At 41.6% G+C, this 23380-nt stretch overlaps 1 protein-coding gene across 7 annotated transcripts in view; it reads right to left on the minus strand.

Moving 5' to 3' along the window:
• The window catches only part of LOC310830079 (poly(rC)-binding protein 3-like), a 238217-nt gene that overhangs the window by 166137 nt on the left and 48700 nt on the right, over positions 1–23380 (minus strand). For 2 of the 7 annotated variants that reach the window (XM_083709600.1, XM_083709597.1), the window contains exon 1: positions 1577–1638. The exons of 4 other annotated variants lie outside the window; for them this stretch is intronic. The gene's annotated coding sequence lies outside the window, so the exon portion shown is untranslated. Of the gene's footprint in view, positions 1–1576; positions 1639–23380 lie in introns of those variants that run through there. One more of the 7 variants, XM_083709610.1, reaches the window with a different exon arrangement.

A 23380-nucleotide genomic window follows, 5' to 3' on the forward strand; every position in this document is an offset into this window, starting at 1 on the left:
CCACCTGTAGCTAAATCTCATTTGGGATTCACCAGCCTCCACACTTGCCTGCAATGTGCCCACAGACTATTCTCTCTCCCATCTGACAAGCTTTATTTACACTTTGGTTCACAATAAATTTACTTAGCCTTGCCCCCTCTAGAATCCACACCTCACCGAATTCCTCCATGAGATGGTCTGAGGGCTATTAAACTCCTCCCCGCCCCCGGCCCCCGCATCTTTAACATGGCTAGGAAGAGCTGGAGCACCTGGAACAGGCAGAAAGTGCTTCTCCTGCTGATGTGCAGAGTGCAAATGCCGCTGGAGTGTTAGAAGGTGATGCTGTGGCAGCCATGTTTGTTCACCATACAGTATCTCAGAGAATCATCATGTCTTGATGCTCTCAGGGCCATTTGTGGCCTCACTTGAATTCAACGTGTGTCAGTAATGGTAGCAACTGCATAATTTTACAGTTTCTCCTTTTAAAGTGTTGATCCTTCAAAAACCTCAACTGTGCTCTGAATCTAATGCTAGTCTATGAATACACTGCCATATAACCAAAGGGCACAATTTGTCTAGACATTACATCCATAGCACTGAGTAATTTCTTTCTAGCTATTGATTATCTAATGATTCTTTTAACAAGGCACTCCTGTTATGTCTGATTGATGTGGGGAATACATTTCCTCCTTCCTTTTCAGAAGTTAAATGTCAATTTGGAGATGGAAGATCAAAACCATCACACCAATTAAACTTCTGCTATATTGCTTCCTTGACATACACAACAAATCTATATTACTGCGTCTGTGATTTTATATAGCTAGAATGCAAAAGGTAATAAAATTAGCCAAGTAACAATGGCAATAAGGATCATTTAAATGGCTCTTTCAATACAAAGCACTTCATGTTCATTACTTCACTGCAATCCTTACAACAACTCAGTAAGGTAGGTTTGTATTATTGCTCCCATACTGCAGATGAGGTGCTGAGACTGAGACTAAAATGGGTGACTTCTTGATTTGTATCTTACTCCTTTAGCCTATGCTGCTAAAAGCAAAGCATCTGGTAATTCAACATGCTACAGCTGTTTATAAATTCTATCCGCTTAGAACAAATGTAGACTTTCACAATACAGCACAACACAAAACCAGTGAGAACATGCATAAGAACATAAGGAGAGCCTGCTGGATCATGCAGTGGCCCACCTAGTCCAACACCCTGTTCTCACAGGGGTCAGCCAGGGAGCAGAACATGGGCGCAAGAGAAGTTGCACTCTCCCTCGCGTGGTTTCCAGCATTTTGAAGCCGTGCTGTCTCCAACTGTGGAGGCAGAGCATGGCCTTCAAGGCTAGGAGCCCCTGACAGCCCTCTCCTCCCATGAATTGGTCAAATCCACTTCTCAAGCTATCCATGCTAGTGACCACAGTGGTGGCACATATCTTCCCAGCGCCCGGGGTGGGTGCGTCACGTGCAGCGTAAATTAATAATGCAGAGTTTTTAAGTGAAACAATAAGCGCTTTACTGAGTTAAAATAAACTTCTTCATAAACAACATGGTTCCAAACAGTTTGACTGAGATTACATACTGACTCTGCTCACAACTGAGGCAGACTGACTCTGACGGAAATCTTACTGGGAACACGGAGAGAAAATGGCTGCCACTTATAAGGAGAATGAGTCCCATGTCAGAGTGACTCCACAGTTAGCAGTTAGGCCTGAATAACTTTCGTAGGCCCGAATGATTGTGCAATCCCAGCACTTCCCAGCCGGCTTTGCTGCTTCTGCTCTCATGTGACTTTGTCCCATGCCAGGGCGCACTGGGGGGCAGGGTATAGAGGGTGACGTGAGGAGAATGCAGCAGGGCAGGCAGGCAATCTTCCAATCTGCCCAGTTGGCCTAAGAAGCAAAATGCAACCCTGGAAGAAACCGCCCCCGGAGCAATGGCCCCCCTCACGCTGCCTCCACTATGCCTCTGAGTGACCATCACTGTCTCCTGGGGAAGCGAGTTCCATAGTTGGACTACGCCCTGCATGAAGTAGTACTTTCATTTATCAGTCCTGGCCTGCAAAACTATTGAGAATGTGGCCGTGATCAGACTGTATCTGGTTGGCACAGGGGACCCCCAGAATAGACCCAGCCAACAGGGTCCTTTACATTTGAGTAGGGGCAGCTCCACGCAGTATGTCTGCAGTGGGAAATATCCGTGTTAGACATTGCACACGTCCAAACCCAGATTGGCTTAGGTTTTTTTGTCCGAGATACCTTCAGGTCACTCCCAATAAGAGCTACTTTGGATGAAGAAGGCCACAAAATCACAAAACTGTTGAGTGCCTTGGAGCACCGAGCCATAAGGCACCTTCAACTGAGACCTCAGCTGAGACTCAAGTTGCAAGGGGCATAGGGCTTGGCAAGTTACTTCTGCACAAAAACCCCCACTAGCAACCTTTAAAGATGCTATTTCTCAGCCATTGAGAGGCTATGTTATGAGTGGCCTGTGATATCTTGATATAGTCAGAAACTGGATTGAAGATGTATAGATTATTGTGCCTTTGATGTATTATTTGAACATGGAGATTTGGACTTCTACTTTAAGACTTAAATGTTGCGAGAAATAGGAAGTTCTAGCAGCATTAGATAAGTGGCTGAAGCTTTAATAAACACTGATAACATTTGATATTTTAAGGACTTTAATATTGAAGCAACTGGATGAAAGATTTGATTTCCCATCCAGCTCCCTATACAGGAAATTAGTATGCAATCGAGTCTGATGAGGAACTGAAGGGATTAGAGATCCCAAAATCTATTCTGTGCACTTTAAATGCTGTGGGATATTTATGAGATTATTTTAATTCTCTCTTTTGATTATTTATGATTATTTTGAGACTGAGCTATTATTTTAGGATACTGAGCTACATTCATACTTTAACAATTTGTAATTAGAGAACTGGAAAATGATCAAGAGGATCAACTAGCTGAAAGAAGAAAGGCTGTGAATATCTAAGGAATAAATATACTGCCATCAAAATATAGCAGGGAAAGGAGTTCCAAGATGCACCTTAAGAATGTCTTAATTGTGGAAAGACAGACCATTCTTGTTTAGTTAACAAGAAAACTAAATGTGTAAGGAATAAGTTGACACAGGTACTTTAAGTATATATTGTCGAATTACTGTCAGTTAACCATTTTAAATTAATATAATTAATGCTTATAGTAATGGTTTGTTAAGAATGTTAACTGTCAGGCAGAGGGATGGTGAAAGCCAAGTGGAATTTTTAAGACTGGGACACTGCGCTTGGACGAAGTGGTTAACAATTCCATGGGAGTCATGCGGGCACATGTGAATTCGAAGGGGGTGAAAACCTCTCTGACATTTGCTTAAATCTGGGTATGTGTGTGATCTTAACCACATAGCCATGTATAAATAAATACTTCTTTAAAACTCTGTTCCAAGTGGCCTCTTTAAAAAGGGATGGGTCTTTGTTAATGTTTTACTCAGAGCCTATGTACCATGTTACACAGTAAAATAACTGTGGACTCTCCCCTTAAGAATAGCCCAACCTAGGAGAAATCTTACTGCTGTCTGCATATATAGCCCCATTTAATACATCTGTTATGCCAGCATCTCTGTGGAGCCTGAATGAAAAAAATCAAGCTTCAACAGACAACATACAGATCACCTTCAGACTTGCTCCAAAGGGACCAAACTAGGTTTCATTTTACTCTGTAGCTACCATTTCTAACAGTGCATTCCTATTCATGTCTACTTTGAAGTAAGCTTCTATGTTACTGAAGATGCACTCACATATATATCAGCAGCTCTTGCCACATTTCAACTTCTACAGATTTCTGCCATAAACAACAGCAGGTGGTAGAGAGAGAGCTACTGTTTTTGTGGGAAGCAAAAGTCTAACTTCCCAGAAACTATTGAAGCTGTTCTGACAGTTCCAGTGAGAATGGTTCATTAAGAAAAATTCATATTTTGTGACACTGTATTTCGGAGGGAAGGGCCCTTCTCCAGTATTAATTGAAGCAATGAGACTTCTAATTTCCAGATCTCTTACGTTAGCAGGTTAGAAGAAACTCTCTATCAAAGAGCTGGTTTCCTATGACACCAGGTCTGTTTTAATAGTCTGGAGCAGGGGTAGGCAACCTAAGGCCCATGGGCCACAAGCGGCCCATGGGGGTCGTTTAACCAGCCCACGACCCACACCTGTACCGAGCCGCCAGCTCAGTGAGTCCCTGCGTGCTCCGCTAAACTGGCACACTGGCTAAACTGGACTCACTTCCACGGTGCCAGAAATTGCATCTGCGCAGACGCAAGTGCTGGAAATCGTGGCCGTGCACATGATCCGGCCCATGGAGGGATCTCCACTGGAGTGAACCAGCCCAGGAGAGGTAAACCTTGCCGACCCCTGGTCTGGAGGAAGTTTAGAAAAACTTGGAAGTCTGAAGCATTCAGTGCCTTATGCTAGGTCAGGCTACCTGTAGTGCAGGATTCTCGCCACCTCAGAAGTGTGCCCTCCAACACGTGCAGGGTGATGGTGGGGGCAGAGCATAGAATACTCACCCCTGCTCGTGTATTGCTTTTACAGGTGAGCAGAACCAGGGCCGGCCCAAGACATTTTGGCACCTGAGGTGAAACACAATATGGTGCCCCTCCCTCCCTGCCAAGGAAGATGGGGTGAGTAAAGATCTACATCAGGATCTGCTGCCCCTATGGATCCTGCTGCCTGAGGGGGTCACCTCACTCTACCTCACTGGTGGGCCAGCCCTGAACAGAATGCCTAAAGAGCCCCATTCAGTCATTAAATTGGGCTGCTTCATTCAAAAAAGGCCAAATGCAATCTTTAAATATTTATTGCACAATATTTTGGGACTCCAAAATATGTGAAACCTTGAGGGGCTATTCTCAGTCAGTGTAGACCAGTGTAGCCTTTCTCAACCATGGTTCCCCAGATGTAGTTGGACTATAACTGACGTCATCCCTTGCTAGCAGAACCAGTGGTCAGAGACGGTGGAAGTTGATTTTATCTTTCAGAGCCTGTGGGAGTTCTTGTTCACAGACCTCGTGTCTTCTGTTTCCTTTGGATAAGAGAGCATGCTAGAGACTTGCACTATTCCTGCAGTATCGGTTTGCATGTGAAGTTGCCTCCCACTGAGTCAGACTGTTGGTTCACCGAGTCCACTGCCACCCAGGGCCTTCTCAGTGGTGGCTGCTCCCAGTCTTTGGAACTCTCCCTAGAGAAGCTAAACTGGCTCCCTCCTTTCTGTCCTTCTCTTGACAGGTGAAGACTTTCCTGCTCCAACAGGTTTGGGGAACGGACTGCTTTTAATAAAAAGGCTGGTGCTTTGCTGCTTTTATTGTAATTATCTGCATGTTTGCAATAATATATTACGGCTTAATTGGTTTTTTATTATTTTTCTTATCTGTAAGCTGCCTTGAGTCCCTGTCAGGGAGAAAAGTGGGGTATGAGTAACAACAACAACATAAGTAGTAACTTTCCAGAGTCCCTTGCAGCCATGCTACCTGAAATCCTTTAACTGAGAATGTTATGGATTGAATTTTGGGCCTTTTACAGACAATGTATATGCTCTGCCATCGAGCTAAAGCTCTTCCCTGGTACTCGGTTTATATATTTGTCTCTTTACAGAATATCAGCTTCTCAAAACTGAAACAACCATCCCTGAATCATGCTGACAGAAAAACACATGTGCCCCAATGTGCTTCAGTTTTAGCAGACAAGCTAAAGTCTTCAACATCCTGTGCACCCAAAATTCACAGGAGCCTTCTACACAATGTTTTTCATCAGCTCCTGGGCAACATCAGATGGGCAACATCAGGATAAATTAGCACTAAAACGCCCGTGCATTTTCATGAGGACTTTTTATATAAAAAATCACAAAGTGATGTAGGAAAGTGGAGAGCTGAATTTAAAATGGAAAAACTGAAAAAAACCCAAAATTAACCCATTCCTTTCCTTGGCTGAAGCCCGACTCCCCTTCCTTAGATGGCTGCCTGATTTCACTGCTTTAAATCAAGTGTATCCAACATGCTTGCCTACACTTATTCAGCAGGCTTTACACTACTTATTTGCATCCTTTTGAACACAGAAGAAAAATAATGCATCTTAATAATTTTATGCAGTGACATTCATTACACGCTCACTGGTACCTGTGTGAAATGTGATCCTCTCAAGTGTGCATGTGTGTATTTCCACAGAAAGCTAGTCTTGTACAGTTTCTAAGCTGATTTGGAGGTCGGGAGGATGTGTGGTTCTCACTCTCTCAGTGACCTAGTACACATCAAAATCTTGTTGTATTCTTTGGTAAACTGACTTGTTAATTCATGTTGGGTTGAGATGAGTAGCTTGTATTATTGTGGTTTTGGTTATGAATTTTGTTCTAATGCTATAATTGGGTTCCCCCCCACCCTATATTAGATGCTATGGGGCAGATGGGGCTCGTCATCCTGAGAAGGTAGCCCTCCTATGAGAAGGAAAACTCTGATCCTAAACCTCCCCTGCCTTGTGGATTATCTTCAGGAGAAGAAAAGGCTCAGGAGTAAACTCTCCACAAATGCAGATCGGAGCCCCTAAGATGGTAGGATTGCGCCTTATACACCTTCTTCCAGAAACTCCCACGGCCAAGCTGGTGCCAAATGTATTGTTCTGCTTTCCTTTGGGCGACATCAGTGAGGCTGAGATGGCCCAGAACCTCCACACCCTGCGCCCTGGAGCGGTCACTTTGGTGCTAATAACACAGTGGCATGACTTTACCCCTGGAGGTGCAGTCCATTATCTCTCAAGACAGACGGATGCCAACAAAATGCTTTGGGAAATAAAAGTGAGTAATAAGTATTAAATGAAATTGAAATAAAAATGGGCCTGGGAGGCTGTGATATTGGCCCCCGGCCAATGTGATAGAACATGCAAAGGCACAGTTTTGATTAAGTGCAAAGTTTAGGGCAGGTTGGGTGGGGGAAGACAGGCGAGAAACTTGAGTCACCCCCTTCTGGTCTACCTACTGGGTTTTGACACGGTACACCTACAAGCTCTGACTGAAGACAAAAGCTGGTGATCAATTTCCTTACAGTAAGATTATAGGCTTTAACAGTTCAGCACTAATATATATCACTTAAACAAAATAACAGAGGTTGCAAGTCACTGAAGTGACAGGACTGAATATGAAACCTGTAATTATGCATTTAATCATTGACTAGGCCTTTTCTTCATTCTGCACTCATTTCAGCACAGGGACATAATTTTGCAGCTAGCACAAGTCATGACCCAAGAGGCAGTTAAACAGCTGTGTAAAATAGAATGGTCTTTTTTTATTCCAGCTCACAAATAGAAGTCTTTCAGTCTAGTAGTAATAACAATAATTTATTAAATGCCAGAAACAGCTTTGCAAAGCAGTTGCTACTTCGAAAAATAACATAAATTCCAGCTCGCCTCTCCACGCCTGTGCTCTCGCATGCTTGCCAGCTCAACAAGCCCTCCTCAAGACCGGAGGGGCCTTCATATCCTGGAGCATGCTCTGGAGTGGTACCCTCCTGTTGTACATGAAGCACCCTTTTTGAAAAGATCACACAGGCCACCCCTGTTTTATATCTATGCAGCCTTTCTCACACAGGTAAACAGAGAGCAACATCCATACAAGGCCTATACAAAGCCAGTCCTTCCATCAGCTTCAGCTGGTGGCCCAGCTGCACCCCTATCTGGACAGAGACAGCCTAACCCCTGTCATCTATGCTCTGGTAACCTCTAGATTAGATCACTGTAACATGTTATACATGGGGCTGCCTCTGAAGACAGTTTAGACATGCCAGCTTGTAAAGAATTCAGCAGCCAGGTTGCTCACCAGGGCAAAATGGTTTGAGCATATAATGTAAATCCTGGACAGACTGCATTCACTGCTGATTACTTTCCAGGCCCAATTCAAAGTGCTGATTTTGACCTATAAAGCCTTAAATGGCTCAGGACCTCAATAGCTAAACAACTACCTCTCCCTTTATGAGCAGACCTGGACTCTGTGATCATCATTTGATCTGAGGCCCTTCTTCATGTGCCCCCTCCATAAGAGGTCCGGAGGGTAGCAACACAAGAATGTGCCTTTTCTGCGGTGGCTCCCTTTGTGGAATGCTCTCCTCAGAGAGGTTCGTCTGGAGCCTTCATTACATATCTTTAGGCACCACACAAAAACTTTCTTCTGTAACCAGGCCTTTGTCCTTTAACTATCTGTGGCCTTTTAGATGTGGATGGGATGCTTTTAATGTATTTATTTTCCCTCTTGGTTTTAACGTACTGTATCTATGTGGTAGTTTTTTGTTTGCTTGTTTGAAAGTTGCTTTGGATCACCCTGGGCAAGACAAAGCAACTAACAAATTTAATAAATAAAGTAAACAAATAAATAAAATTGACAGAATATATATCTACTGGTGATAGATGGATCAGTGTGGTGCAATGCATGAACTGCTGGACCACAGCTCTAATGCTCAGCTGGTAAATTGTGCGAGTTATCTTTTTGTCTAACCACAAAGTTGTTGTGAGGATAAAATGGGAAAATGCAATGCACAGCATACAACCCCTTAGAATAACAGACTTTTATTAACCTGGATGAGTATGTATTTGGATTCAGGCAACAAAATGTCTTTGTTTGGATGCTATGCTTACATTAATAGACTAGATCCCCTTTGCTCAGCTGTAGTACATAGGCACCACAGACCTACCAGTTCAGGAAACTGTCTACTTGGCTATTTTAATTACAGGTCTGCATTGAGCCTGGATGAATTCCAACCAAATCAGGTAGACTGAAATATTTTAGGCTCTCTGGGGGGTGAAGTGGGTATCCTCAAAGGTATTCCCAATCTGGAAGTTCCAGATACCTTGAAGTTGCAGTGAATACAGAGAAGGCTGACTTGGACTGTCTCTATCAAATTATGACATTTCCCAAAGCTCTCCATATAATGACAGCAGGGAGGGAGAGATGATGCAGTTTTCTTACAGACAACTCTTGCTACCAACCAAAGAACGACTTTTTCCAGGCTCCCATTTTTACTTCCAATTACGGTGCTTTTGGCAGGGATGTAGAAGGGAACACACCCATTGTCAACTGAGCAGAAAACAAATCTCTCAAAACTCACATACCGTGTAATATTTATCATAACTACTGCACCAATTGTTCTGACATCTCACAGGCCATTTTGGAGAGGTACCTCTATGATGTATGCTGTTTTCATAAAAATTGTGATAGGGAGGCAAGTCTTCTAACCTCGGGTCAAATTTTAAGGTGCAAAACTCTCTGACACCTAGCCAGAATTTCAGCAGGTTTCCTACCTTGAGGGACTTCTATAGCATATGGTTTTCAAATTGTCCAGAATACAGTAGGAGATATAAAAGGGAATCATTTTCTTAACCGGTGCATGCCATTTAAAAAGCCTATCCTTTCAGAACCCCCTCCTAATCTGTCCTTCTGACATCCTCCAATTTTGCCAAAAAGAAGAGTTATAGCCTTTTAAAATTTCCCCTTATTCATGAATGGAGCTTCCGTTCTCCAAAAACAAGTTCTGATTTGAACTAGAGGCAAAGTAGGCAAGCCTCCAAATTAGGGCCTGAACCAAATCTTGCACTTGGTGCATACCCATAACTTAAAACAATAAATACCTTCCAATTTATTTCAATTTTTCACCAGAAAAACAAATCAATTAATCAAGCTGCCAAGTGTTATTTTCTGATACTGAAAAGTTTTTAAAAACAAAAGCCACAATTTTGAGCCCTTAATTTTTTTACACAGTGGTTTGTTTGCTTTTTAAAAAGAAACATAGTGCAACTGATTAAATTAGATGTCTTGACTTAAACCACTTACATGATTGCATGCAAAGGAAAAGCAGATGGTCTATGTTATGCTAATTTGATTTGTTGCTATAAACATTGATATAGAAAATGCTTCTGCTGAAATTTTTCAGGAAGATGGGTATGCTTTGTATTTCTTTAAAATGAATCCCATAATTCTATGAATTCTAAGCAAGCAAATCAGTCTGTCCAATGCATCCCCGCATTTAAAAAATCAAATAGATGTGTGTGTGTGTGTGTGTGTGTGTGTGTGTGATGCCCTACATACTGTATCAATTGCAGTGCTTCTGTGACCTATTTATGTTATGAAGCTTCAACATCTATACACTACTATAAATCTGAGGTTTCCTGTGTTCATCCTTTTTTTGCCAAACCTGTGTGCAGAAGAGAAGCATGGTACACATGAGTATCGCACACAACAAATCTGCAGGGAATAATCCCTCTTCTGACCACACAACACCCTAAAATCCTATTAAACGACACAATATTTCAGAATGTAGAAATTGTAAATAAGGGGCTACAGTCCCTACAAGAGTATTTTGATCTCAACCATAATAAAGAAACAGATTTAAATACAGTATGGGATGCGAGCAAGGCGGTAATGAGAGGCTTTTTAATCCAACGAAGCTCACACCAGAAAAAAATAAGAGAAAAAAAGAAACAGGAGATTCTGCAGGCCTTAACTGCTAAAGAAAAAGGAATTAAATATTAAACCTGGGAATGAAGATATTCTATGAGCAATCAAAATGATCCAAGCCCAATTTTCATTGTTGCTTTCTATCAAGAGATAGAAATGAAAGTAAAATTAATGAAATAAAAAAGTTTTGAATTCACAAATAAGCCAGGTAAATTGTTGACTTGGCAACTTAAAAAAGAAAGGAAGGCCAAGATAATAAATAAGGTTATTGATGAAGGGAAACACTTGACAAATTAGAAAGACGTAAGAAAGGTCTTTGTAAAATTTTATACAGCATTAAATAGATGTAAGAAGTTCCTGAGAAAATGGAATCTTTATTTGAACAACTGCAATATACCCAAAGTTGCTAAGGAGTATTTGAGGGCTTTAAATGCACCCATATCAATATTGGAACTGCAGTTGGCGATTAGTTGGCGAAAACCAGCCCAGATGGAATCTCTATTAAGACACTTAAGGTAAAGGCTGTCGTGACCGACTCTGGGGTTGCGGCGCTCATCTCGCTTTATTGGTCGAGGGAGCCGGCATACAGCTTCCGGGTCATGTGGCCAGCATGACTAAGCCGCTTCTGGTGAACTAGAGCAGCGCACAGAAACACCGCTTACCTTCCCGCTGGAGCGGTACCTATTTATATACTTGCACTTTGATGTGCTTTCGAACTGCTAGGTTGGCAGGAGCAGGGACCGAGCAACGGGAACTCACCCCGTCGCGGCGATTCGAACCACTGACCTTCTGATTGGCAAGTCCTAGGCTCTGTGGTAGAACACACAGCGCCACCCACGTCCCTTATAAAGACACTTAGGAACCACTTAAAGACACTATGAACAGAATCTTGATGACAGGAGATGTTCCTGAATCATTGAAAAATGAATTTATCACCCTGATCCCAAAGCAAGACTGTGACTTAATGAGGACTAAGAACTATAGACCGATTTCTTTATTTAATTGTGATTATAAACTATTTGCTGCAATTTTAGCTAATAGATTAAAATGAGCTTTGAGGGAGTGCATTCACAGAGATCAAGCAGGTTTTCTTCCAGGCTGCCAACTAAAATAAGGAATGTAGTTAATTTGATAGAATATCTGGAAGAAAGACATGAAAAACAAGCTGCTTAAATTTTTCTAGATGCTGAGAAAGCCTTTGATAACATTTCTTGGTTATTTATGATTAAGGTCCTAGAGAGGATGGAGGTTACGTGACGCTTTCCTAGCAGGAATTAAAGCAATCTATACTGAACAATCTGCAAATATTTGAAAATAATAATCTCTTGGACAAATGCCCAATAAGTAATGGGACTAGACAAGGCTGCCCTGTATCCCCACTGTTGTTTATTTTGAAAATGGAAATGTTGTTACATAATTTAAAGTGGAATAGGGAAATTAAAGGTATAGAGGTAGGGCATCAATCATATAAATTAAAAGCATTTGCTGCTGATGTTGTATTAACATTGGAACAACCTGTAGCGAGTGTCCCCAAGGGATTAGAATAAATTACTGTAAAAGATTTTGAGAGGTGGCGGGCTTTACAATAAACACAGAAAAGACTAAAATGCTGATGAAAAACATGGACAACTAGTCGATAACGGTGGCCTAAAAAAGTTAAGAAAGTGAAATATCTGGTTGATGGATCTGGTTGATGGTGAGACATCTTATTTCAATATAACTACATTAAACTATGGAAAGAGATTTAAAAAGAGTTAGAGATTTGAGGAAGGATGAAACTTCCCCTATTAAGGGGAATTTCAGCTATCAAAATGAATGTGCTCCCAATATGCTGTTTTTATTTCAGTCGATCCTGATTGTTGACAAACCAAGTTGCCTCAAGGATTAAACAACATTTTGATTGACACAAAAGAAAGAGGAGGCTTTGCTCTGCCAGATCTACAATTGTACTATGAGACAGCTTGTCTGTATTAGCTAAGGCAATGTATTGTATTGGAGGATGCACACATTTTAGATTTGGAAGGCCACAATATGAAGTTCGGTTGGCATGCATGTCTTTCGTATGGGAAAGCTAAAACATATAAGAGTTTTATTAACCATTTTATCAGGAGAAATTTGTAGTCTTGGAGAACATAAAAATTTTCTGGAAAGAAAAACACCCCTATGGTTGTCCCCAATTGAAACAACTGCAATCAAAAGAATACACATGGATAGACAGTGGGTGACCTATAGAGATTTTTTTGACTTTTCAGGGAACAAACCCAGATTGAAACCACTGGAAGAAATAAGGAGTCAAGTTACTGATTGGCTTCAGTATCACCGACTACATGATACCTTTAATTTAGTTAAGAAAAATGGATTTTGGATCAAGGTTCACAATTTGAAAAAGATTTATTGACGAACAAGGAAAAAAGTATTGCCCCAAATGTATAAATTATTATTGGAATGGGAAACAAAAGATGAGCTGGTTCAAGTGTCAATGACCCATTGGGCAATGGATATAGGATATAATATAGACTTAAACCTCTGGGAGAAATTTTGGAAGAATGACCTGAAATTTACTGCATGCTACACACTGAAAGAGAATTAAATGAAAATGATGCATAGATGGTATTTAACTCTGAGTAGATTGACTAAGATGTATAAGGTGGAATCAGACTTATGTTGGACCTGCAAAAAGGTTAAAGTATATTGGAAAATGATATACAATGCGATGAAACAGATGTTTAAAACAACTTTCCCAAAAAATCTCAAGAGGCATTTCTGTTGGGATTTCTGTTTAATTTGAAATGTAGAAATTGGAAATTTAATTTAAAAATGTAATTAAAAAATAGGATACTGTTAAATGTTAAGAGGGAGGAAACTGATATCTGAGTGGGAGGGGGAATAGAATGGAGAGGCTGGAACAAGAGGACAGAGAAAAACTTTAGGACCACAGTTGTGGCCCAACCTTAAGGCTGTGTCACCTGAATTGCATTCTGTCATTATAATGAGAAATTGGGAGAAAGTAGGTTACAGTTAGGAAAGGATACAATGGGCTTCTTGAAACTTGGCAGTGAAAGAACAATAAGTTTGAGGGTAGCCCATACTGAATTTGGGGCAGAAAAGATATGAAACTGCTTTTTTAAAAACAAGTTAAATGCATGATTGGCTTGGGGAAGTGGGGAAGTGGTATGCATTTTTCTCCCACAGACTTTTTTGGAGTGGTTTGGGGGAAGGTTTTGTACTACATCTTTTGGGAAACTGTTCAGTTAGGCCGAGAGGGACATCTCGTATGTGCCATTACCCAAGTGTTGTGGGAAATGTTCTGTGGGTTTTATTTACAAGGCATTTTGTACCTGTTTTGAAAGGTTACATACCCTCCAATATTTATACAATGAATATAGGGATGTCTTATTATCATTATCATTATCATCATCATCATCATCATCCTGCCCATCACTCTGGGTGGCTTCCTACATATATAAGAACATAAACGTTTAAAAAACTTCCCTATACAGGGCTGCCTTCAGATGTCTTCTAAAGGTCATATCTCCTTGGCTCAGGGAGCACATAACTCCATACCCCCCAACATTTCTCTGATGAAAATAGGGATCTCCTAAGCAAAAAAGGACATCTGAGGATCAAATCAGAAATCAGGATGGCTTCTATAAATCTAGGACTGTCCCTGGAAAATAGGGACACTTGCAGGGTCTGAGGTTATGTGTGGGTGTGTATGAATAAAATGTTGGGTGGAGTGAAAATGAGAGCTAGGCAGAGGGTTGGTTGAAACATGACAGTGTGGCTCTGTGAGGGACAGAAAAGGACCGGGGGGGGGGAGAGGTGAGATATAAATACTCGCACCCCACCCTCAGTGCTGCAGCCCTCCCAGGACCTCCTCACTGTACTCTTATATGAGGGAGAAGCAAATGGGAAAGGAGGAGGGATTAAAGAAACTGGGAGTGTGGCGGTGGATGGGGATTAGATACAGGTTAAATGTGGAAGGAAAGGAAGAAATTACAGGAGATGAGTAAAAATAAATTGACAGGTATATTTGTGTAAAAGCAGAATAAGAGCCTCCAATTAGAGCCTTTGGAATAGCAAATTATGCAAAAATTGGGGGAAATGAGTAATAATACCAATGTTTTTACTTTGATTGACTGCATAATCTGAACTGTTAAACTCCTTGCCACAAGGAGATTGCTGTGGCAATCTTTTTTAGCAACTTCCAAAGAGGGATTACATATCAATAGAAAATTGTTAGTAGCTGCTAGCTGATTATAGTAACTTCCACCTCCCATCAACTGCCATTGCACTGCCATTTTGTGATGGATGGCCTAAGTAATTTTCAACCCTGGGTGCAGAAAATTTGAAAGATGCTGATACAGAAGAAGTAGGTTCTATCAGTCAATTTGTAATCCAGTTGATGAAATTTCGTTATGTAACACAAGTTCAAATCAGTGTTTTCGTCATATATTACCGTAAATAATTCTCAATATACTCAATGACAACGGATTTATCCACAGCTAACAGCGCAGATGATTCATCCCTCTGATGTCATCTGGATTAATTATATTTCCAGACCCAACACTTAAAAAATTGCTTTCCTCTGTGCAATGTCTGTAATACAGAATTTGCTACCTACGTATCCGTTTTAAAATCCTGAATTGCTAAAGTTTTCAATCTTCATTGGAATATTTATCAAGCTTAACTAGTTTTCTTCCTTACATCTGATACTTTCTTCAGTCTAGCCATGAATGAAGTTCCATCCAGACTGTATGGCTGAGTGAAACACCGCATAGCCAAATTCTCACTCCTTAAAGCAAGATGTAGTCAGGCAATGCCAACGTCAGAATAGGTTTCATTAGAAACTGAAATCCTGTTCAATTGTTCAGTATGTTCTCTTGCAAGCAATTATGTTGGGAGACACAGCGATGTCCTGACAAGCCCATACCCCTCCGACCAGGCACACCATCAATGTGGGGCCATGGGAGCCAAGGTCCCCCTGAAACTTTCACTGAAAGCGTCAGGAAAGACAGGGTAAATGTGTCCTTGTTATTTCTCAACCTCTCAGTAGCTTTAGATGCCATTGACCACCTAGTACCTCCTCTTCTCCCAGCTCTTTGGCTGATTAAACAATTTATGGCCTTTGAAACTGGAGGGTGTGTATTGTTTTTGGTTTTTTTTGTTACTATGTTGTGTATTTTTGTGTTTTATATTGTAAACCACCCTGTTATCCTTGACGAAGGGCATAAATAAATAAATAAATAAATAAATAAATAACACTGATAATTAACATTATCCAAGTGTGATAATTCACAAAATAGAATCATAGAATCATAGAGTTGGAAGAGACCACAAGGGCCATTGAGTCCAACCCCCTGCCAAGCAGGAAATACCATCAGAGCACTCCTGACATATGGTTGTCAAGCCTCTGCTTAAAGACCTCCAAAGAAGGAGACTCCACCACACTCCTCCCAAAGGGTTTTCTGGTGTGTGTGTTTCTTTGTGGCTGATTAGCTGCTCTCCCTGTGCAAAGGTCAGAGGGGCAGGGTTTCTGTTGAGGCAGGTGATTAGCTGTGGGGAGAGCTTATCAGAGCTTGCAGGGCAGCAGCGCGTGCCTAGTGGCATGCGCAGTTTGATCCATCTTTTAGATTTATGGGAGCTAGTCTCAAACGTTTGTTGGGGGAGACCTAGGTTTTTTGGGGGGGGGTTATTTGTCCTGTCTTCACGCTTTTTATGATGGAGGACTGCTGTAGTCACCCCCAACGACACGTTCTCAAGATGGAGGGTGAGGGAACAGCTGCAGTCGCCTGCGGTTCCTGCGCAATGTTTGCCATCTTGCCAAAGGTTGCAGGCAGCTTTACCTGGAGGTATTGCATGTTGATTGCCCTCTTAGAAGACAAAGTCCAGCAACTGGAGGAACGTGTAGCTACGCTCCAAAGAATTAGAGAGCTGGAGCTCTTCTTGGAAGCAACAGAGCACACTGTCTCCACCAAGGAGACAGGGGACTCCCCTGAGAAGGAGGCTAGTTCACCAACACAGGAGCCAGATATATGGAGAAATGTGACTCAAAGAAGTAGGAGGCCCAGGGTTCGCTCTGATTGTTTAGAAATACACAATCGCTTTGAGGCCCTCTCCCCTAGCATGGAAGACGAAGAGCAGACTCCATTTGAGGATCTCTCCCTCATTACAGTCGATCAGGTATATGAAGACGAGCAGCAAAGTCAGTCCTCAGGGAATGTGCAGGCGACCTTGGAACGGACAGCTCACGGAAGAACCCCGACCAAACCTAAGAGGAGGCGTGTAGTGGTGATAGGGGATTCCCTACTGAGGGGAACAGAAGCAGTGATCTGTGGGCCTGACAAGATGTCTCGGGAAGTGTGCTGTCTCCCCGGGGCTAAGATCCAAGATGTAACTGAACGACTGCAAGGAATCATAAAACCCACTGACAAATACCCCTTCCTCTTGGTTCATGAGGGAACCAATGACACTGCAAGCAATAGCCTCCAGAAGATCAAAAGAGACTACGAGGCTCTGGGCAGGAAATTGAAGCAATCAAATGCACAAATTGTCATCTCATCTGTCCTCCCAGTTGAATGACGTGGCCCAGGGAGAGAGGGAAAAATAGTGGAAGTGAACAGCTGGCTTTGCAAATGGTGTAAACAGGAACGGTTTGAATTCTTAGATCACGGCCTGCAGTTTCTTGAAGATGGACTTCTGGCAAGCGATGGGCTGCACCTCACAACGGTTGGGAGGAATGTTTTTGCCAAAAATCTCAGAAACCTCTTCAAGAGGGCTTTAAACTATCTAATGTGGGGGAGGGAGACAGTGCTCCTGAAGGTAGGAGTCTATCAATTGATGAAGATGATCATCCAAATGTCATAGACCAAAAGGAGCAAACAGCACGCAGACCTAGTGGGAGGAAAAAATCCTTAAATAAGAGACACGGGGGAATGATTAATGGACTTCAATGTCTGTACACTAATGCGCAAAGCATGGGAAATAAACAAGATGAGCTTGAGCTCTTGATACAGCAAACTAAATATGACATGATAGGCATCACTGAAACCTGGTGGGATAAGTCCCACGATTGGAATGTAATAATGGAGGGATACAATCTATTTCAGAGAAACAGACCAGACAAGAAAGGAGGAGGAGTGGCGTTATATGTCAGGGATGTGTATACCTGTGAAGAGATCCAAGATTTAGAACCTCAAAGCCAAAGTGAGAGCATTTGCGTCCAAATTAAGGGAAAGAAGAATAATAGTGACCTCATTGTGGAAGTTTACTATAGATCCCCAAGCCAAACGGAGGACATAGATGATGCCTTCCTGGAACAGATGGCCAAGCATGCAAAAGGAAGGGAGATAGTAGCAATGGGGGATTTCAATTACCCGGATATTTGTTGGATGTCAAACTCAGCCAAGAGCATAAGGTCAAACAGATTCCTCACTGGCCTTGCTGACAACTTCATTGTCCAGAAAGTGGGAGAAGCAACAAGAGGAACAGCCATTTTAGATCTGGTCCTAACCAATGTTGATGACCTGGTTAGTGGGGTAGAAGTGGAAGGATCATTAGGCGCGAGTGATCATGCTCTTCTGAAGTTTACTATACAGCGGAAAGGAGCAGCCAAGCATACTAGGACTCAATTTCTTGACTTTAAGAAAGCCGACTTCATAAAACTTAGGGAAGTGCTGGGTGACATCCCATGGACAGTAATACTAAAAGGAAAGGGAGTTCATGATGGCTGGGAGTTTGTTAAGAGGGAGATAGTAAAAGCACAACTTCAGGCAATACCAATGAGACGGAAACATGGAAGGTGCCTAAAGAAGCCAGGGTGGCTATCTAAAGAACTTTTAACTGAGTTAAGATTAAAAAAGGATGTGCACAAAAAATGGAAAAGGGGGGAAACCACCAAAGAGGAATTCAAACAAATAGCCAGCACGTGTAGACACAAAGTCAGAAAAGCTAAAGCACAGAATGAACTCAGGCTTGCTAGAGAGGTTAAAAGCAACAAAAAAGGCTTTTATGGGTATGTTCGTAGCAAAAGGAAGAACAAAGAAACAGTGGGGTCACTCAGACAGCCATATGTCAGGAGTGCTCTGATGGTGTTTCCTGCTTGGCAGGGGGGTGGACTCGATGGCCCTTGTGGTCTCTTCCAACTCTATGATTCTATGATTCTATAAAGGGTTACACACACCTCATTTAATAGTAAGAACACTCTGCTCTAACGCTACAGAATTTCTGCCCACTGTACTCTCCTTCCCCTCCCAGCTACTGCCTGTTTGTCCATGCGGCAATTACATACACACAAAATTCTCCCCTGTTAATTAAAGTCTTCTTCTGGTACACTTGTAGTATGAGAGTCTCTGCAACGCAGCTCTTTCCTTAGCTCTTAGTTACTGCAAGAAGTACTCAAATATAGGGGAGGAGGCAGCATGAGGGAAACCCTACTCTGGAGTCATAGACTACAACATGTTTTCCTGCAGGAAGGAGTTGTGATATAGAGGCTCAAGTCCACAAATAAAATGGTAGAGGCCCTAAGACACATGACATGAGTTGTCTGGGTATCTCTGAACATAAATAGGAGCACAGTGTGCAAGATGTGACCACTAGAATGGTATACATCGCAAGCTTCCAGCAGCCATGTCAATAATTCTGTCCCGTCCACCATATACTGTAGCATGAATCTAACATGGTAGTCTAAAGTATCTGACAAAAAGATGGTTGTAAATAGCAACAATTCCTCTGTTCTGCATTGCTCCTCTAATAAATTAATACTTCACATACTTTGGTGCTCAGTTTTTAAAAAAAATGGTCAAATGTAAACCTTGAGATGTTTGCACCAAGTGGGTTCAAGTTCCAGCTTTGGCGTTTCCCCTCTTACTGTTAAATTTGTTATTCATTTAAAGCTTGTAGTAATTGACTGAGTGATATTGGCTGTGATCTCTATCTCTGAGACACATTTTTCATGCCTACCAAATGCTCATAAACGTTAATACTGCATTTCACTCCTTTTAATGATGTGGCAGACTTTGAAAAGATTTACGGATTCATTAGTAAAGTGCATCTTATGAAAACTGTCTTTTCAGCCTTATTGGCATGTAGGTCTCGTCATCAGCGCTGCAACAGCCCAAGATGAAATTACCCTTTTTTGTCTTTCAATAAGTAGAAATCTCCCGGAGTAGCTAATGTTCATAACAGACTGTTCCTTTCATCTTGGCAATCTGAAGAGCATCTAATTTAATTAAAGGTTTAGGAAAGTAAAACTATTAACTATTTATGCCAAGGTTTAATTAGCATAGCGCAAACATGGAAAATTAAAGGCATTTTAACCTTCATGAACTCATATTTTTTTGAAGTCCAAGCTATAGCTTTAATATGAGTTTCTTTTGCAAGTGTGCCCTGGGTCTGCATTTCTAAGACCAAGCTACTAAAGTTTATAAAGAGAGATATGCTGGATTTTCAGTGAAATGGTAGCTGGTTTACCAGTCTAATTTTTAGTATACTGAACCCAATGCCAGTAGATTAAATACAAATAATAATTTGGAAGGGAAACAACCCACTGTTTATAGATCTACAAAAAATTTACAGCAAGCACTAACTTAGAAGATGCGACTCCAAAGTGGTACCAGCACCCTGCATTTTTGTGTGTGAATACTTCAAAAAGTGACTACATTTTTACAGATCTCCATTAACAAGGGTGGGGAGGGGAAGAGTGGAGAGGAGAGACTCAGCAGTTACTTGATCCCTAATCAGCACAATTTCAAAGCTGCTAATCATGATATAATATTATTTGTGTCAGCATGAGATGTGTTCAGAAACATTATCTACTTCCTACTCAGTCTCTATGGAGATCAGAATAGGTCTCATTTTTTCTACTTATTTAGCAAAAGGGGTGGGGGTTAAATTTGCTAAGACCCAGATATCTGTAGGCCCCCTCTTGGATTTCTTATTCCACTTTTCCATAAAGAAGGAATTGGACTCTTAACCAGAGATGACATCTTGATTAATGTTTCCAGGTTTAGCTTGCATAGGCAATTCCAGGCTCTCCCTCATTGTCTTATTACAACTAGCTGAATTACTGCAATAAGTTCCAAGGGTACTGATAGACTTTGTTGTAATAGGCATGTCTTTTTAAGAGCAGTAACGTACACTTTAATCAAATATTTATTATTTCTGATGCCTAGCCTTTGTTTCTTATCTAGGTGGTAATTCTTCAGTAGTGACCAGCTATTTCACTGCGGCAAAACCATAGTTTGTGTTAACCATAATTAAAACGTTGCCCCAGCTTCCAGGTATAAACAAGGGAACAAAAGTTTAGAGCTGCTTTTCTGTTTCTGTTTCCCATCTGCTCAGGACTCAGTACCATAAGTTCGCTCCTGTCTCCATGATGAAGTAGCCTTTTCAGGCACAGCAATAGACCTAGTTGTGGGCTTGTCGACTCAGATCTAGCACCTTCTCGCCCTGCTTTGTTGTCCCTCCCTTCTCTGAGAAATAAGTATAGAAGCCCTCAGCTGCAGCCAATTTTAACCCTTCACAAGCACACAAACCTACTCTTTCAGCAGAACTTCATGCTCTCACCCGCAAAACTCTCAAGAGCTCAGCTAATTATGCAGAGCTGGATAACAATCCAGGAGGGACCCCCCCCCCCCCCAGCTAGGCCATCAAAAATCCAGCAGCAAAAAACAACAACAGGGAATGTAAAAAAGAACTGGAAAGCGCTTCTTTCCTTCTTTCTTCTCTCACCCCCACTGGTGGAAAAAAGGGAGGAAATGTATTTGTTTTTGTTTTTCCTTTAAATAGCTTTTCTCCATATTAAATTATTTATTTATTTATTTATTTACTTACTTACTTAAGACTAACTCTTTGCTTGCTTGCTTGCTTGCTCTCCCTCCCTCTGATAAAAAGGGAGAGGTTGGTGGGATGGGTTTTGAAATATACTCAGAGTCACAAGGTGATTTCATGCTCTTTATTCAGCTCATAGTGGTGAGGAGGAATGAATGAATGTCCCCTCAAAGTATCTGCTTTATATACATTATTTACACAATGGGATGCACATGATTGGCTAATTCCGGAATTCTACTGTAAGCCAATCAGGTCGTGGATTCACTTCTATCTGGAGCATGATTGGGTGATTCCTGCTAACCAATCATACTGCTGCATTGTTCTAGGACCAATCAGACTGCTGCATTCTGAATCCTATTGTTCTAGGACCAATCAGACTGCTGCCTTTTGGAGCCTATTCTAGGACCAATCAGACTGCTGCAGTTTGGATCCTATTCAACTCAGTACATAACAGGTTTATGAGGCGGGCTTCTGTGGCAGGAGAAATGGAGGGGAGAAGATTTAACTGGTTGCCTTCTGCTGAAATGGGAGGTTGGGTACTGTGTGAGAATGGTTGTGGGGAGGGTGTTTGTCGGCAAGCGTGTCTACTCACAAGCAAGCCCTACTGAATTCAATTGGGCTTACTCCCAGGAAAGTAGAATCAAGTTTAGTTGAACTCAGTGGGGCTTATGCATGCATAGATTCCACTTAGACCTCTGAGTGAGGAAGCAGATGCAGCTTGACGAGGAAATCACTTGAACTGCTCTTAAATTAGTTGAAAATATATTAAATATATTATATGGAAGTTTATTTAATATATTTTTTAAATCTACTACTTCCTTACATTTTAAAACCTTCAACCACCATGGGGAGGCAACAGCAAGGCCCTCCACCACCACCGGAAGGTACAGCAAACCCTCCACTTCCGTGGGTAGGTACGGTGGTATATATCATTATATATCAATATATTGTGATGTTTAGCTGGTGATATATGGTGATATTGAAAACCAGATATTGCCAAGCCCTAGCTGTGGATGCATCCCACTACCACTGTCCAGGGAAGAGATGGGGGGATATATTCCATTCTGTTTGCATTTTAATGAGAAACTACCTAATTCACACTTCTCAAACCAATACACAAATGGAAGCACAGCTAGCCTTTGAAATTCACGTTTTTTTTGCAATGCTGTTATCCAACCAAGGTGTACAAAAATGAACATACACATAGGTCCCATTATCCGAACACAATGCATTCCCTGGAAATTTTTTGTTAGGCATTCGCATAATACGTCAATGGTTTTCATGGATTCCTGTGAGAAATTTTCTAATGTGTTCCTGGCCATAGAATTTTTACCCCTTAGTGACGGGAAAACCCTCTAAAAAATTGCAACTAAAGAAGGGACAAATGTTCTCTTATTTGTCCAACCTTTCTCCCTCCCTCCCATCCACTGTGGTTCCTGGTAAAACAGCTGCCACAGATCAGCAAAGCTCAAAAAAGTAAGGATTGTTTAAGGCTGCTTATTTGTTTGCAGTGCTTCAAGCAGGCCCAGCTGTCTGGATATCTGAATAGGCAGTGCATGCATAGCAAAGTCCGAGTCCTAATTCTTTATGTTTGGATAAGTGAAGTTCTGCATAAATGAGCATTTGGATAGCGGGACCTTTGTGTTTCATGGAAACTGTGAGCTGCCAGTGTTGCTCTGAAACAAAGGTGCATGTGGTAAAATAGCTATGCACAACAGTTGGGGATTCCTCTAGCTGCTTTTTAAAGAACTGACATCAGTCTAACTTGAGTGAATCCTTCTTTCCCCCTCATGCTGTGAATAGATGATAGCTGTTTGAGAGAGCAATATGTTTTAGAACCAAAGTTTTCACATTACAAGCAGAGGCAGAGCCATGTTCTTGACTTCCTGTTTTTAGAGAGATATGGGGGGGACCCCCCCCCATTTTGCATCAAGTATGTCTTTGCATTGGAATAGGGAGGAGACGCGATGTTTCAAAATGAGGGTACTTTGTCCTTTGAAAGTCCAGGTTCTCTTTTTTAAAAGCTGTTCTTCATCAAGCCCATCTCCAAAAAAAATAATGGATTCTCTTACTAGATTAGACCAT

The sequence above is a fragment of the Podarcis gaigeae genome (genome assembly GCF_964106915.1).
Source record: "Podarcis gaigeae genome assembly, chromosome: 13".
Taxonomy (NCBI): Eukaryota; Metazoa; Chordata; class Lepidosauria; order Squamata; family Lacertidae; genus Podarcis; species Podarcis gaigeae.